The sequence below is a fragment of the Tupaia chinensis genome, unplaced genomic scaffold, assembly GCF_000334495.1.
Source record: "Tupaia chinensis unplaced genomic scaffold, TupChi_1.0 Scaffold000079_1, whole genome shotgun sequence".
NCBI classification, from domain to species: domain Eukaryota; kingdom Metazoa; phylum Chordata; class Mammalia; order Scandentia; family Tupaiidae; genus Tupaia; species Tupaia belangeri.
Genome location: NW_006159540.1, coordinates 346,075 through 360,467, shown reverse-complemented (window position 1 = coordinate 360,467; position 14,393 = coordinate 346,075). Strand labels below are relative to the sequence as shown.

Here is a 14,393-nt window from a genome sequence, read left to right as displayed (position 1 = left end):
CCCTACATTTCTCCATCTCATCAGCATTGTGGACACACATACCTGATGACATGGCGAACTGTGATCAGCTCTGTCGGATCCAGCTCCTTTAGCTACTTAAGTATGGGCTGGCCCAATTGTTTCAAATCTTAAAGGAATGAGACTACAAAGAATAATCTTCAAAGTATACATCATAAAGAATGAAACACATTTCAGAGATTTTTATGATGATTTCAGGCTTTAAATCTTTTAATTTGGTCATCAGAGTTTATCCTGAAACTTTTTAACATTTCACTAAGTCATGGACTCAGAAACACTGAGAATGGCTATTGCAAAATAGTACCCAAGTTGTATACCTGGTAATATTATGATTTGCAAAATTAAGCAAAACATCTAACTTATTTTATTAAAAGAATTAGAATTTAAATAGTTGATATAATTTTATTTAGTGAATGGCTGATTAATTTCTCTAAATAAAAACTTCTTGGGGACCAGCAGATAGCATGATTATGTCGCTGGATTCCCACGTAGTCAACCACATAGTCAACCATGGCTCAAGTCTCGGACCAGGCAGCTTGAAATTCATGCTGGATGAGTGTGCATGTGTGCCCAAGATCCCAAGAGGAGAATGGAGGAGAAGGAATTGCAGACTGGCCATCCCCCTAGAGGGTGATTTCTCATTGTCTGTCTCTCTATGTCTCCGTTGAGTACACACACCCAATAGCAAAAATCTCTCTACAACAAACACCTCTTCTTGTAACCTGCCGAATAAAAAATACTTTTATGATTCTTGATATACAGAGACATAATTAATGTTTTAAAACGTATATATTTCAAAAATTAATCTGAATATACAGTATATTTAAATATACTTTTATATTAACATTGAAATATAATTCATCAACAAATTAATTTTTTCAGTAAGAATTCATAATTAAACAAACCATGATTTGAACTTAGTTTTATAATCGGAACCAAGAATGTGAATATTTTGTGTAATTGAATCATAAATTTTATGCATTACACCTGGACTTTATGTCTTAATTCTTCAGAAGAGCTCTAACATACTTAATTGCATCGTGCATTATTTTTGTAAAATAGCTTTGTTTTATAGATTTATTATACAATTATTTTAGAACAACATGAGGACAAAGTGGTACCACATTCATTTTATAAGCATATTTTCCTTTTTCCTTGTGTTTTATGGTTGCATAGGGAACTATAATTCTGTATTTTACATTTTATTTGAAAATTGGATACAACATTAATTTAGTTGAAATTAAAAACAAAATGAAACAAAACAAGAACTCGTAGCAGTCCATAGTGAGGAAACTTTATTTTAACCTTTTTAATAGGTACATAGATATAATCCCAGGTCCTGCACATCAGGAAAGGCCTTACTTCCTAAAAATGGAGTAGAAGGTCAATATATATAGCCTGTGACCCTTCTCTCAGAACCTGCATCAACTACAGAGATCTGACCTCAGGCAACTTCGTGCCTTTCACAAGGCAACCTGACTCAAGTGATTGAGAGATGGGGATTACGAAGGTAGAAGGGTCTTATTCTTTTGGCCCAACAGGATATTTATCTGATGGAAAGTTCTGAGAGCTTCCTGCCAGTTTGACTGAGACTATTTTTCTCTACACGAAGCTCATATCTGTAGCAACAGCATCAGTTAAATAGGTAACTTCTTGGATTCATCCAGAACTATTGAATCGTATATTTTGGGAGTGATTATCAACAATTTCTGTTTAACAGATCCACTTGGTGATTCCGATAGATACTAAAGTCTGAGAACCACTAGTCTATTAATCTTCTATCTCTCCCTTCTCACTGTAGATGTCACTCTCTAGTACATATCTTAAAGTCCAACTCTTTCTCAGAAGTTGCTTGTTTGGAGACCAGCCTGTAGCTGCCTTATTATATCACCACCTACTTGAATCAGGCCCTTAAAACCAACCAAAAGGGGCTGAAAGATGGCGTGGTGGTTAAGGGCACTGGACTCCCATATGGCTGACCATGGTTCTAGCCCTGCACCTGGCAGCTTGCTTTCTCACTTTCTCTCTCTCTCTCTCTCACTCTGTCCCTCTGTGATCAAATTTAAATAAGTAAGTAAATAAATAAATAAATAAATAAATAAAAATTTAGGATAAATAAAGTTAAATGAAATAATTCTTTAAAAAATAGAAAATGAATATGTATAGCATTTTTCAGTACCCACAGAACTTCTCTGTGGTGAATTCTCAACATCCCATTAGCACTTACTTACCTTTAGTCCCTTAGCTAACTCCCTTGTCAGTGGAGATTAATCTCTTCCAGTAGTGATCACTGGTGAAAACTAAGAGCTTGGAAATGAAACTTCCAGCTTCTTAGTCTAGTGAACACTCTCTTACAGCCAGGTCCAGAATCTCGCTTTTTTAACATACCCAAAAGCCATGTGTCATTCTCTCTGGACAATAAATAAAAGCCCAGATATATGTACTTAGGAGTTACAGTTTCAGAGGGCCAATCTGTGTTCACCACCCATCTGCACTTCGAATGCAAGCCAATCACAGTTCTTCATCAGGAGTGTGAGCACCAGCTGCAAGATATCCCTTCTGCTACTTTCAGATAATACCATCTTTCCTCTTTTCTTTCCTCACCCAAGGTTTGGTGGGAGATTTATATAGTCATGACGCTCTAGTTCCCTTAGTGACTCTTTTATCGTCTATGGACTTCACCTATGAAAAAACTCCATGCATTCATTTCCTTCAATTTTATTTTTATTTTTTATTAGACTCTGACTGATGCAGGATATTCTATCTCTCCCTTCTCACTGTAGATGTCACTCTCTAGTACATATCTTAAAGTCCAACTCTTTCTCAGAAGTTGCTTGTTTGGAGACCAGCCTGTAGCTGCCTTATTATATCACCACCTACTTGAATCAGGCCCTTAAAACCAACCAAAAGGGGCTGAAAGATGGCGTGGTGGTTAAGGGCACTGGACTCCCATATGGCTGACCATGGTTCTAGCCCTGCACCTGGCAGCTTGCTTTCTCACTTTCTCTCTCTCTCTCTCTCACTCTGTCCCTCTGTGATCAAATTTAAATAAGTAAGTAAATAAATAAATAAATAAATAAATAAAAATTTAGGATAAATAAAGTTAAATGAAATAATTCTTTAAAAAATAGAAAATGAATATGTATAGCATTTTTCAGTACCCACAGAACTTCTCTGTGGTGAATTCTCAACATCCCATTAGCACTTACTTACCTTTAGTCCCTTAGCTAACTCCCTTGTCAGTGGAGATTAATCTCTTCCAGTAGTGATCACTGGTGAAAACTAAGAGCTTGGAAATGAAACTTCCAGCTTCTTAGTCTAGTGAACACTCTCTTACAGCCAGGTCCAGAATCTCGCTTTTTTAACATACCCAAAAGCCATGTGTCATTCTCTCTGGACAATAAATAAAAGCCCAGATATATGTACTTAGGAGTTACAGTTTCAGAGGGCCAATCTGTGTTCACCACCCATCTGCACTTCGAATGCAAGCCAATCACAGTTCTTCATCAGGAGTGTGAGCACCAGCTGCAAGATATCCCTTCTGCTACTTTCAGATAATACCATCTTTCCTCTTTTCTTTCCTCACCCAAGGTTTGGTGGGAGATTTATATAGTCATGACGCTCTAGTTCCCTTAGTGACTCTTTTATCGTCTATGGACTTCACCTATGAAAAAACTCCATGCATTCATTTCCTTCAATTTTATTTTTATTTTTTATTAGACTCTGACTGATGCAGGATATTTTCTCTGAACTGAACATGAAGTGGTCTAATTTTTTATACATCAATAACTTTCAATATATATACATAAAAATTTTGAAGATTTAATATAAAAACATTTGTCAGTGTAAGAATTTAAGTCAAATAATATGGAAATTCCTATACTGGAATATCAATTAAGAATGCATTTGGCATAGTTAAGGGTGCTGGACTCCCACATGGTTGACTGTGATTTGAGTCCTGGACCTGACAGCTTGCTTTCTCACTTTCCCTCTCTCTCTCTGTCCCTTTCTGGTCTAATTAAAATAAATAAATAAAGTTAAATAAGATAATTATTTAAAAACATATATTTTTAAGTCCAGTTGCTGTGACATAGTGTAAAAGAGTTAACTGGCAAGAATGGCAGCCATACAGCAAATCATGGGTTCAGATTCCCAGGATGACTTGAAATGCCAGGTATGCACTGGAGCTCAAAATCCTGAGTGGCTAAAGATTTCAGGTTGCTGGACCCTAGTAAGGATACTCTCTTTCATGGGGGTATGTTCACACATTCTCTATTATTAAGGAAAACTTAAACTTTCAACAAAATCTAATTAAAAAAAGTGAGTCAATAAGGTTCGTCCATAATCAAGAGTGCAATTGAGGGACCAGCAAATGGTGTGGTGGTTATGTCTCTGGACTCCCACATGGCTGATCATGGTTTGAGTCACAGACCCAGTGGCTTGATACTGGGGGGCAAAGGGGGGGAAGGGGGTGATTTCTCGCTTTCCCTCTCACTGCCTCTGTCTTCTGTCTCTCTCCTGTGAGCACAGAAAGAAACCTCCAAAAGAAGAAAGAGTGGTGTTGAATCTCAGCAGGCAGTATCACTTCAGGGTGTGAGACAGTGGGGAGTGAACGGTGTGGTGTCCTTAAGGCTCCATACTACAGTATTTTGTATAAATATACACAAGTAGTATGCAATATATTGTATACTTTATATCATAAAGGGGAACCCCACTCTGTAGTGGATGGAAAAATAACTGAATGCATCTTTTAACCTATAATTTAGGTTTTTATTAGACATAGGTGAAATTCTTTTTCGTACTTCCAGTGTTTTCCCGTTTGTTTTGGTGTATCTACATACTGTGAAAAAGAAGGTTGATATGTAAAATATTGTGATTTTGAATAAATTTTTAGAATATTTTATTTGTGTCACAGAATATGTGCTCTGTTTTTATAGTATAAATTATAAATTAGAGCAAGTTCAAAATTAATGCATTTTTAATTAAAATTAATAAAGAAGAAGTAAAGGCAAAATGATGGAATCTGAATTTAAGCTGCCTGAGTTTGTAATCTTAGTTCCAGCACTTATTAACTGTGATTTGGGGAATTTATGTAAAGTCATGTTATCTCCACAGTACTTCTTTTTTTCATTTTTAAAAAATGTATTATTTAATTAAATTGACAAGTAGTAATTGTAGATTTTTATGGAGTACAGTATTACATTTCAATGCATGTATACACTGTGTAAAAATCAAATCAGGATACCGCCATGTTTGTCATCTCAAACATTTATCTTTTTTGTGCGTGCTAGGAATATTCAAAACCCTCTCATCCAACTCCTTTGAAATATATAATAAATTGCTCTTATGTATAGTTATGCCACAGTGTCATGACACTCCAGATTTTTTTCTCATATCTAATAATTCTGTATCCTTTACCAAACTCTTTCAATCCCTCTTCATCCTCCCTTCTATGGCTTCTAATAACCACTATTCTGCCCTTTACTTGATGACATCAGCTTTTAAAAGTTCCATGTATGAGACATGACATGTAGTATTTGTCTCTCTGTACCTAGCTTATTTTACTTAACACAGTGTTTTCCAGACTTCCATGTCATTACAAAAGACAGAATTACATATATTCTGTGATTGAACAGTATTACATCATGTGTATCTGTGTGTATCATATTTTCTTTGTCCATTCATCTGCTGATGGACCTTTAGGTTGATTTCATATCTTGGCTATTGTGAATAATGCTCCAAGGAACACGAGAGTGCAGCTACCTCCTCAACATGATGACTTCCTTTCCTTTGGATACATGTAGATACCTCGGGTTGTGGGACTGCTGAATGTGTAGGTCCAGTAGTGGGATTGCTATATCATATGGCAGTTCTGTTCTGAGTTTTTTTGAAGAATCTTCATACTGTTTTTATATAGTTTATGCTAATGATAGCATATAATAATATAAAAATAATGTATGAGAATTCTCTTTTTCAAAAATCCTAAAGAACCGAGAAATGGAGAAGAGAATCTGGCATAATCATGCCCCATGCGGGATGTGTATTTCTTTACTACCCGCTATTTCTGTCTCTCTGGCTTTCTCTGGCAAGCTCACACAAACTCTGACATTTTTTTTTTTTGGATTAAGATTTAGTTTAATTTTTTAATGGACTCCATATGCTTATCTTGATGCTAGTGACCATTAATCCACTACTGTATGACATAAAAAGAAGCCTATGGAAGAAACAAACTGATAAGTTAGTCCCACAGAAAATTAACTGCATCATTTTTCAATGTACTGATAAATTGTAATTAATTGGGTTAGATAATATAATTGATGAACTTCCCTTTGTATACTCATTGGATTTTTTTTTTCTCTTTCTGACTCCTCATTGAAATTGTTTTGTAATTTTTTATTTATTTATTTTTTTATATACATTCAATGACATCGTTTAGCTTATGAAGTGAACATTTCAATATGTGAACATTTCTCCCCAATTTTTAAAAAGCAGAAAAGAGTTTCCTTTTCTCAGTATCCTCATCACCATTTCCTTTTGTCTTTTTCTTAATGTCCACTCTAACTTGTGTGAGTTGCAGTTTTGATTTGCATTTTCCTGGTTAGCAGTGCTGAACACTTTTTTTTCCGTATACTTGGCCATTCATACGTCTTCTTTTGGAAAACGTGTGTTCGGTTGATTTATCCATTTCAACTCAAAATGGGCTAAAGACATACATGTAAGTCCCCAAACTATGAGACTTACAAGAAAAAACATAGGAGAAATGCTTCCAAATACAAGTCTAGGAAAAAAATTTAAAAAGTAAGATTTAACTGGTAGTTTTATAGCTTGAGGCTTTACATTTAAATTTTTTATCCATTTTGAGTTGATTCTTGTTAGTGGCGAGAAATAGGGGTCCATTTTCATTTTTCTGCAGGTGGAGATCCAATTCTTCCATTAGCATTTGCTGAAACCAGATTTTATTTCACTGCATTATCTTGTATTTCCTGTCAAAATAAATAAGTGGTGCCAGCAGGTGGCAAGGTGTTCAAGGAATTAGATTCCCACCTAGTTTTTGGCATGCATGCCAAAATTCCTGAGGAGAATGGAGGAAAAGGGATTGAGATGTGGCCATCCCCCCTGGGGAATGATTTCTCATTTTTTCTCTCTCTGATGAATGCATGCACCATATGGCAAAACCAAAAATAAATAAATAAATAAGAACTCAAAAGCAGATAGAACAAAAGCAAAAACAGACAAATGGAACTCTATCAAAATAAAAAGCTGCTATGCGGTGGTGAAAGAAACAATAGGGTGATGAGGGAGTCAACAAATGGGAAAAATTATTTACAAACTGTTCATCTAACAAGAGATTAACATTCAGTATATACAAGATACTCAACACCAAAATAAAAACAGAAAACTTCAAATTATATAATTAAAAATACATTAATTTTCTTACCTTTAAAATGGAAGTAAAAGTATTGTTATATATGTTACTTATGTGATTGAGATAAATTATAAGTAACATTTTTCAAATACTATCTGGCATAAGTGGTATGTAATGAATGTCATTGTTATTTCAATAAATATATTTTTGAGCTATCAGTATCTGAGAGTAGTGTAAAATATTCATGTTGGTTTATATATTCCTCCATGAATTTTCACCAGTTATTACTTTTTTTACTTTGGAGTTATATTTTCAGATAAATATATAACCTAATTATAATTGTAAAATACTAAAAGTAGTCAATAGCACATTAGAAAAAGTAATATTTCAAGAAAATTAAAAGAAAAACATGAAAAATTAATAGCATTTCTCCATGTAGGTAATTTCCTAAAATTATTAAACAATGATATTATGTCATTCCAGTAACAGCAAATATAATAGAAAATCATGTTCCATCCATGCACTAAAACAGTTATCTAATGATTAATCTAGCAAGAAAGCAAGAAACCTCAACAGAGAAAATAATTAAAATTTATTAAATTAAAAGATTTAAAGAACTGAAGCTATATACTGTCTTTGCAAAGAGAGTAAATTAGCATATTAAAGATATTAATTCTAAACTAATCTATACATTCAAAATAATTCTAGTCAAAATAATAGATAAATTACTGTTTGGCCACCAATTTTACTGAATTATCACATGTATCCAGTAAAATCAAATAATTTAAAAACATAATTTGATGTAATTATGACAAATGTATTTGACCAGCACCTGATCAAGATACTGAAAACACTTATCACCGTGAGAAGTGCTTTCCTGAAGAGTAACAACCATAGCCCCTGATACCATTGGTCTTTCCATCATTACAGATTTGCCTCTTCTATGATTTCATGTTCCTTGAATTATAAAGTATGCCGTGGGACTATCTTGTGTAGTGTGTGTGTGTGCGTGTGTGTGTGTGTGTGTGCGCACACACATCTTTTTTTACTTAGGATAATGTTTTCCAGATTTATCCATGTTCTAGCATATATCAAGTTCATTCTTCTATTGCTATGATACTATTTATAGTTATGTCAGAAATTGCTTATCCATTTACTGGTTGATTAGCCTTAGATTTGCTGATAGTGCTTTGTCTATTATGAAGAAACTGCTATGAACATCCACATCAAGACCTTTGGGGGAATATATGCTTTAATTTCTCATGAGAAACTACCTAGGAGTGAGATTGCTATGCTTATGTATTTAATTTTATAAGAAACTGCCAGAATATATTCTAAAGCATCTGTATGATTTGTCATTCTTACCAGTAAAACATTCACTTAGTCCTGTCCTTGCTAAAAATTGGTATGGCCACACTTTTTAACTCTTTAAAATGTTTTTATTATTTTATTGTTGTTTGTTTTATGTTATACATTTAATCACTGTATATCATTAGAGCTTGTAAAAAAATTTTCCAGCATGAATATACTGTGTATTAGTCCAATTAAAGCTATTATCACACTTATTATCAACAGATAATTTTCCATGTTTGTGTCCCTTAAGTGGTTTCTTTCTTTTTCCCGTTAATTCCTTCTTCTCCCCCTCTCTCATTTTTCATCGTTCTCCCTGCTAAACGAAGCAAGCCAGACTATGAAAGAGAGACATTGTATGCCTATATATCAAACTTTTTAAATTTTAATCATTCTCAAATATGTGTAGTGATGTCTCATTTGGTTTAATTTGAATTTCACTAATGATTAATGATGTTAAACATATTTTCACATACCTATTTATCATTCATTTATTTAATTTCTTTGCTGAATTATATGTTCTCATCTTTTCCTAGTTTGTATTAGGGTATGTTAAAATTACTATTGAGTTATAAGCAGTCTTTATGCGTCTATATCCAAATAATTTATCAGATTTGTCGTAAGAATATTTCCTTTCATTAGATTACTTGGCTTTTTATTTTCTTACAAAGCCTATTGAAGAGCACTATATTTTAATTATGATGAAGTCTCATTCATCATTTACCATGTTTTGTGGTTCATGATTTTTGTGTACAATCTAAGAAATACTCATTAAACTCAAGGCACAAGATTGTTTTTTGTTTTTTGTTTTCTGTTTTTTTTTCCCTCTAGAAGCTTAACATGTTTAGTTTCTACAGTTTGAACTTAGTATGATAAATAGTGTAAATTAATCTTTATATTCAATTTTTCCTGATGTGGCTATTCAACTCTTCCAACACCTTTTCTTTTTTTTCTTAAGACTGTCCTTATCCCACTGAATTTTCTTGTTACCCTTATCGAAACTGAATAGACCATACAAAAGGTAGGTTTTTCTGATTTCTCTCTTTTGTGCTACTGATCTAAATGCTTATCTTTAGGTAAAACCACACTATTATCTTTGTTCTAGCTTGAATGTAAATCACAAGTAAGTCAACGTATGTTATTCAGTTTTGTGCACTTTTCTTTTTTTTTTTTTTTCCTGGACTCTTCAGATTTCCTTGTCAGTTTTGAATTGGGTTATTTATTTCTTCAAAAACCTCCTGCTCGTTTGTTCTTGTTGTTCTTTTTTGTTTTTTTTAAGAGTTTTGGTGTTCAGCAGTTAGTGTAAAGGCTATGTCGCTATAACCCCATGTTGTCAACAGCAGTGGCTTAAACTCATGCAGGGTGCGTGTGTGAGCATGCCTAAGATCCGAGAGAGGAGAATGGAGAAGAGGGGATTGCAGTGTGGCCATCCCCCCGAGGGGTGGGGGTGACTTCTTCCTTTCTGTCTCTCTGTCTCGCTCTGTCTTTCAGGCTAGTGCATGCGCCCTATAGCAAAAACCTCTCCAAAAAAAAAAAAAAAGTTATTTTTTTGTCCTTAAGTCGTGTATGTTTGCCAGAGAGAGAAAGAGACAGTGAGATGGAAAGTGAGAAATAACCCCGTAGGGTATGGCTGTGCCACAGTCCCTTCTCTTTCATCCTCCTCCTGGGATCTTGGGCACATGTAAACCTGTCCACTACCATCCAGGACTCAAACCACAGGTCGGTCATGTGGCAGTCCAGTTATGTAACTGCTACACCAGCTGCTGCCCCCTTCACTAAGATTTAAATTGAAATAAAATGTTTGCAATGCTTGTATGTAGTTTTTTGAAAAATATAAATAGTTTTATAGAAGAAAATAACAGCATTCAAATTTGCTTAGCCTGGTAAAATATAAATGATTAATTGGACAGTAATATGAAAAAGGCCTTGGTCAATTGTTTTTGGTATGTAAATTATTTTACCCATTAAAAATATACTAACTCAGCAATAATTATCCTTCAATATGAAAAGTAAAATACTGTCTAACTCCATTTCTATATATATCTAACTTTTCATCATTAAAATGTCTTCTTCACTAGACTACAGGTGAAAATTAAAATGTTAGTACAAATTAACAAGATTCGCTATAATAAGCAGAACATAGACCCTTTTTAATGTTCTTAATATTCATTACTGTGACATCAACACATTTTATTTATATTTTATTATTTTTATTATAAACACAATTAGCACTCTTATTCTTCCTAGATGCACTGCTTAATGAGGTTGATCATGCAGGTCTCAAGAGAGAACAAAATATAGTCTGCATGACTAAAAAGAAAAGCTTTCTTAATGGTGTGTCTCTGTTAACAGACCTAACACACACTGAACTCTTATAAACATATTTAAACTCTTTAACATATAACATATGAGTTTAACAATAAAAGTTGTAAAAACTAATATAACTTTTATTTTTTAGACTTAAGTAAACCTGTCACATTTTTTGTTTACATTTACCAATACACAAACTTAGCTTGTAGTCACGGGACATTTACACCTTTATTGACTGTAATGACAACAGAAAATCATGTAGAGTTGAACTTCAGAAAAAATAAAATATATGTGTAACTATTTGTCCTCCAGGGAGCAAGGACTCTGTTATTTCAGAGTCCTTGCTGGAATTATTCCCACTAAATGAGCTGTCACATATAAGACCCTAATTCCAGGTACCAGAATAAGTATTAGGATAGTTCTGCCTGCAGAGAGTTTCAGTATGTCTCAAAGCAGTTCTGAGAATTGAAAAGAAAACATCATGTCTATCAAATGAGGCTTTGCAGAGGAGACATGAATTCAGGTTTGTTTCTTTTCTTTTTCTTTTGACTTGCTCTTTCCTACTATGTGGGACTCCTTTCATATAACCTGCAGATGGGCTTCTGCCATTTAAATCAGTGAGAGGATCCAATGTCACTGTCATGTCTTCATAGTTTAGCAAATGTGGAGGGTTTATTTTTTCCTTTTCTATGTTTCTTAAAATAAATATTAGAAATTATATCTCATCAACACTGTCTATATTATATGATCAATTCTTAACAGACACTGATAGAGGGGAAAAGAAATCATAATTGGCCTGATCTGAATCATTGTTCCTTTAACCTGAAGGTCTGGACTTTTGGAGAGCCTCACCTGAGTCATTTAACATGTGAGAAATGATTTCCTACAGGGAGAAACTCAAAGTATGTGTGGTTGGGAAGAAGAACATTCTCTTTTTTTCTTGCTGTTTCTGCCAGTGGCATGACTGCAGTGATAGCATATGGAAGCTAGTAGCACTTACCATCTGACAAATTTTGCATTGTTCACTATGAGTTTCTAACCTAAATAAATATCCAACATTTTCTTAAAATAGCAATTGCCCAGAATTGAAGTTATGCTATCAAGAAAGTTTACCAAAGAGAAGTCTAGGGGATTACTGTGGTGATTTTACATGTATAACATACCTTAAAATCATGCATGGGTAAGGCCTCCAAAAACTTAAATTCCTTGATACAATGGAAACAACCTTCTATTACTTTTTTTATAAGGTTTTTGCCATAGGGTGCATATGCTCACTGGAGAGCCACAGAGAGAAAGAGAGAGAGAGAGAAACTGAGAGGAAAGTGATAAATTACCCACCCCAAAATTGGCCATGCCACCATTCCTTTCTCATTCTCCTCCTGGGATTTTGGCACACAGACACATGTACCGGGTATGATTTTCAAGCTGCTAGGTCGAGGACTTGGACTGTGGTCAGCCATGTGGACAGCCGCATTAACCACCACATTACCTACTGCGCCCTACAACAATTACTAGAAAGAGGGAATCTAAGAAGAACTTACAAATTAATAGTATTTTTCAATTAAAAATACCCACAAATCAAAATGAAAACATGGATTGATTTAACTAAAACAATGTAAGAACTTTAAAAGCAAAAGAATATATAAATGCAGTCATATGTCATGTCCTTAGAGTGGTTAAAAAATATTAACATTGGCCATTGTAAAGATGTCATTCTCTCCAATTAACATGTAAATTTAAATTAATTCAAACCAAAGTATAAAATTGCATAAAAGATTCTAAAATTTACATGGGAAAACAGATGTGTACAATGAGCTAAAAAAGTTAAGAGAACAAATATGAAAGAAACTAAGGAAAATATACTGTAAGAAATAATAAATTATCTGAAAGCATTACAATTAAAAGAAATATGGAACTGGAATAGACAAACAGGCCAAGTGGAGTCCAGAAATCTGTATTAATTTACATAGAGTTATCATAAAAATAATATGTTATTTTTGAAAAGGTGATTGTGTTTAAAAAAGTAAAGTTTTATCATTCATTAATTCACATCACATATGAAAATTGGTCCCGGGTGGATTAAATATCTAGATATAACAAACAAAATTACAAAGCCAAAAATATAAAGCTAAAGAAGATTTTATAGAGAAGAATTTTTTATACAAGATAATTCCAAAAATCCCACCAACTGGGAGACAAAATTTTGATGATGAATTTGACTATAAAATATAATGATAAATGAATTTAGCAACTATAATATGGTCTAAATATCTCAATATCTTAGAGGTCAGCAGATGATATAATAATTATGTTGCTGGACTTTCATATGGCCGACTGGGGTTGGAGTCCTGGACCTGATGGCTTGAAAATCACACCAGAACAGGCCTTCATGTGCACATACATGCCAAGATCCCAGGAGGAGAAAGTAAGAGAAGGGTTATGGCATTCCCATGCCCCGTGGAGGGTAATTTCTCACCTTCCCTCTCACTGTATCTGTCTCTCTCTCCACTGAGTGTACACACTCTACAGTAAAAACCTCTTAAAAAACAAAACTCAATATCTAATATAGATTCACCAATAATTATCACAAAAAAATAAGTGAAAACTTAAAAACAGAACTGAGAATGCAAAAACTTTAAAAATACAAAAATTCTTATTTCTAACAAGTTGACATATGCATTGAAAGTAATATTAATTCCAAATAGAATTTGATATTTTTTTTATTTGCCAGAGGGCATGTGCTCACCAGAATGAGAAAGAGATACAGAGAAAGAGCGAGACAGAGAACTTTCCCATGGTCTTTCCTCATGAAGAGTGGTCGTATGCAATTCCTTCTCCTGTTTCTCTGTCTCCTTTTGGGATTTTGGGCATTCACACACATGTACTGGAGCCCTCAAGCCGCACAGTCAGCAATGTGGAATACAACTCTCTGAACTATCTGAACATGGTCTGGCTCGATAGATATTTTAAAATAACTAGAAATTCCTTGTTATTTTTTGAACCACATTATCTGTTTTATATACATTATGTTTTCCCTGTGTCAGAGAATTGAGCATAAAAGATAAGTTCAATGATTTTTATGAGATTTTATTTATGATACTACCAGTCAAACCTACTAACATGTAAAATGTTTCTTTAAAATAACTATTCATTTCCACTTAAGTTAAAATAACCTAAAGAAAGGACCCAGCAGGTGGCATGATGGCCAAGGCAGCTAGAGTCCCACATAGCCAACTATGGCTCGAGTTCTGGACCTGGCAGCTTGAAATTCACATTGGGTGTGTATGCATGTATGCCCAAAATCCCAAGAGGAGAATGGAGGAGAACGGACTGTGGTGTGGTCATCCTT

The 14,393-nt window shown here is 34.0% G+C and overlaps 1 long non-coding RNA gene across 1 annotated transcript in view; it reads left to right on the top strand.

Moving 5' to 3' along the window:
- Positions 1–14,393, top strand: part of LOC102488889 (uncharacterized) — a 35,990-nt gene that overhangs the window by 14,248 nt on the left and 7,349 nt on the right. Inside the window, exon 4 of the long non-coding RNA XR_333713.1 lies at positions 9,693–9,755. This is a non-coding gene — a long non-coding RNA (uncharacterized LOC102488889). The remainder of the gene's footprint in view (positions 1–9,692; positions 9,756–14,393) is intronic.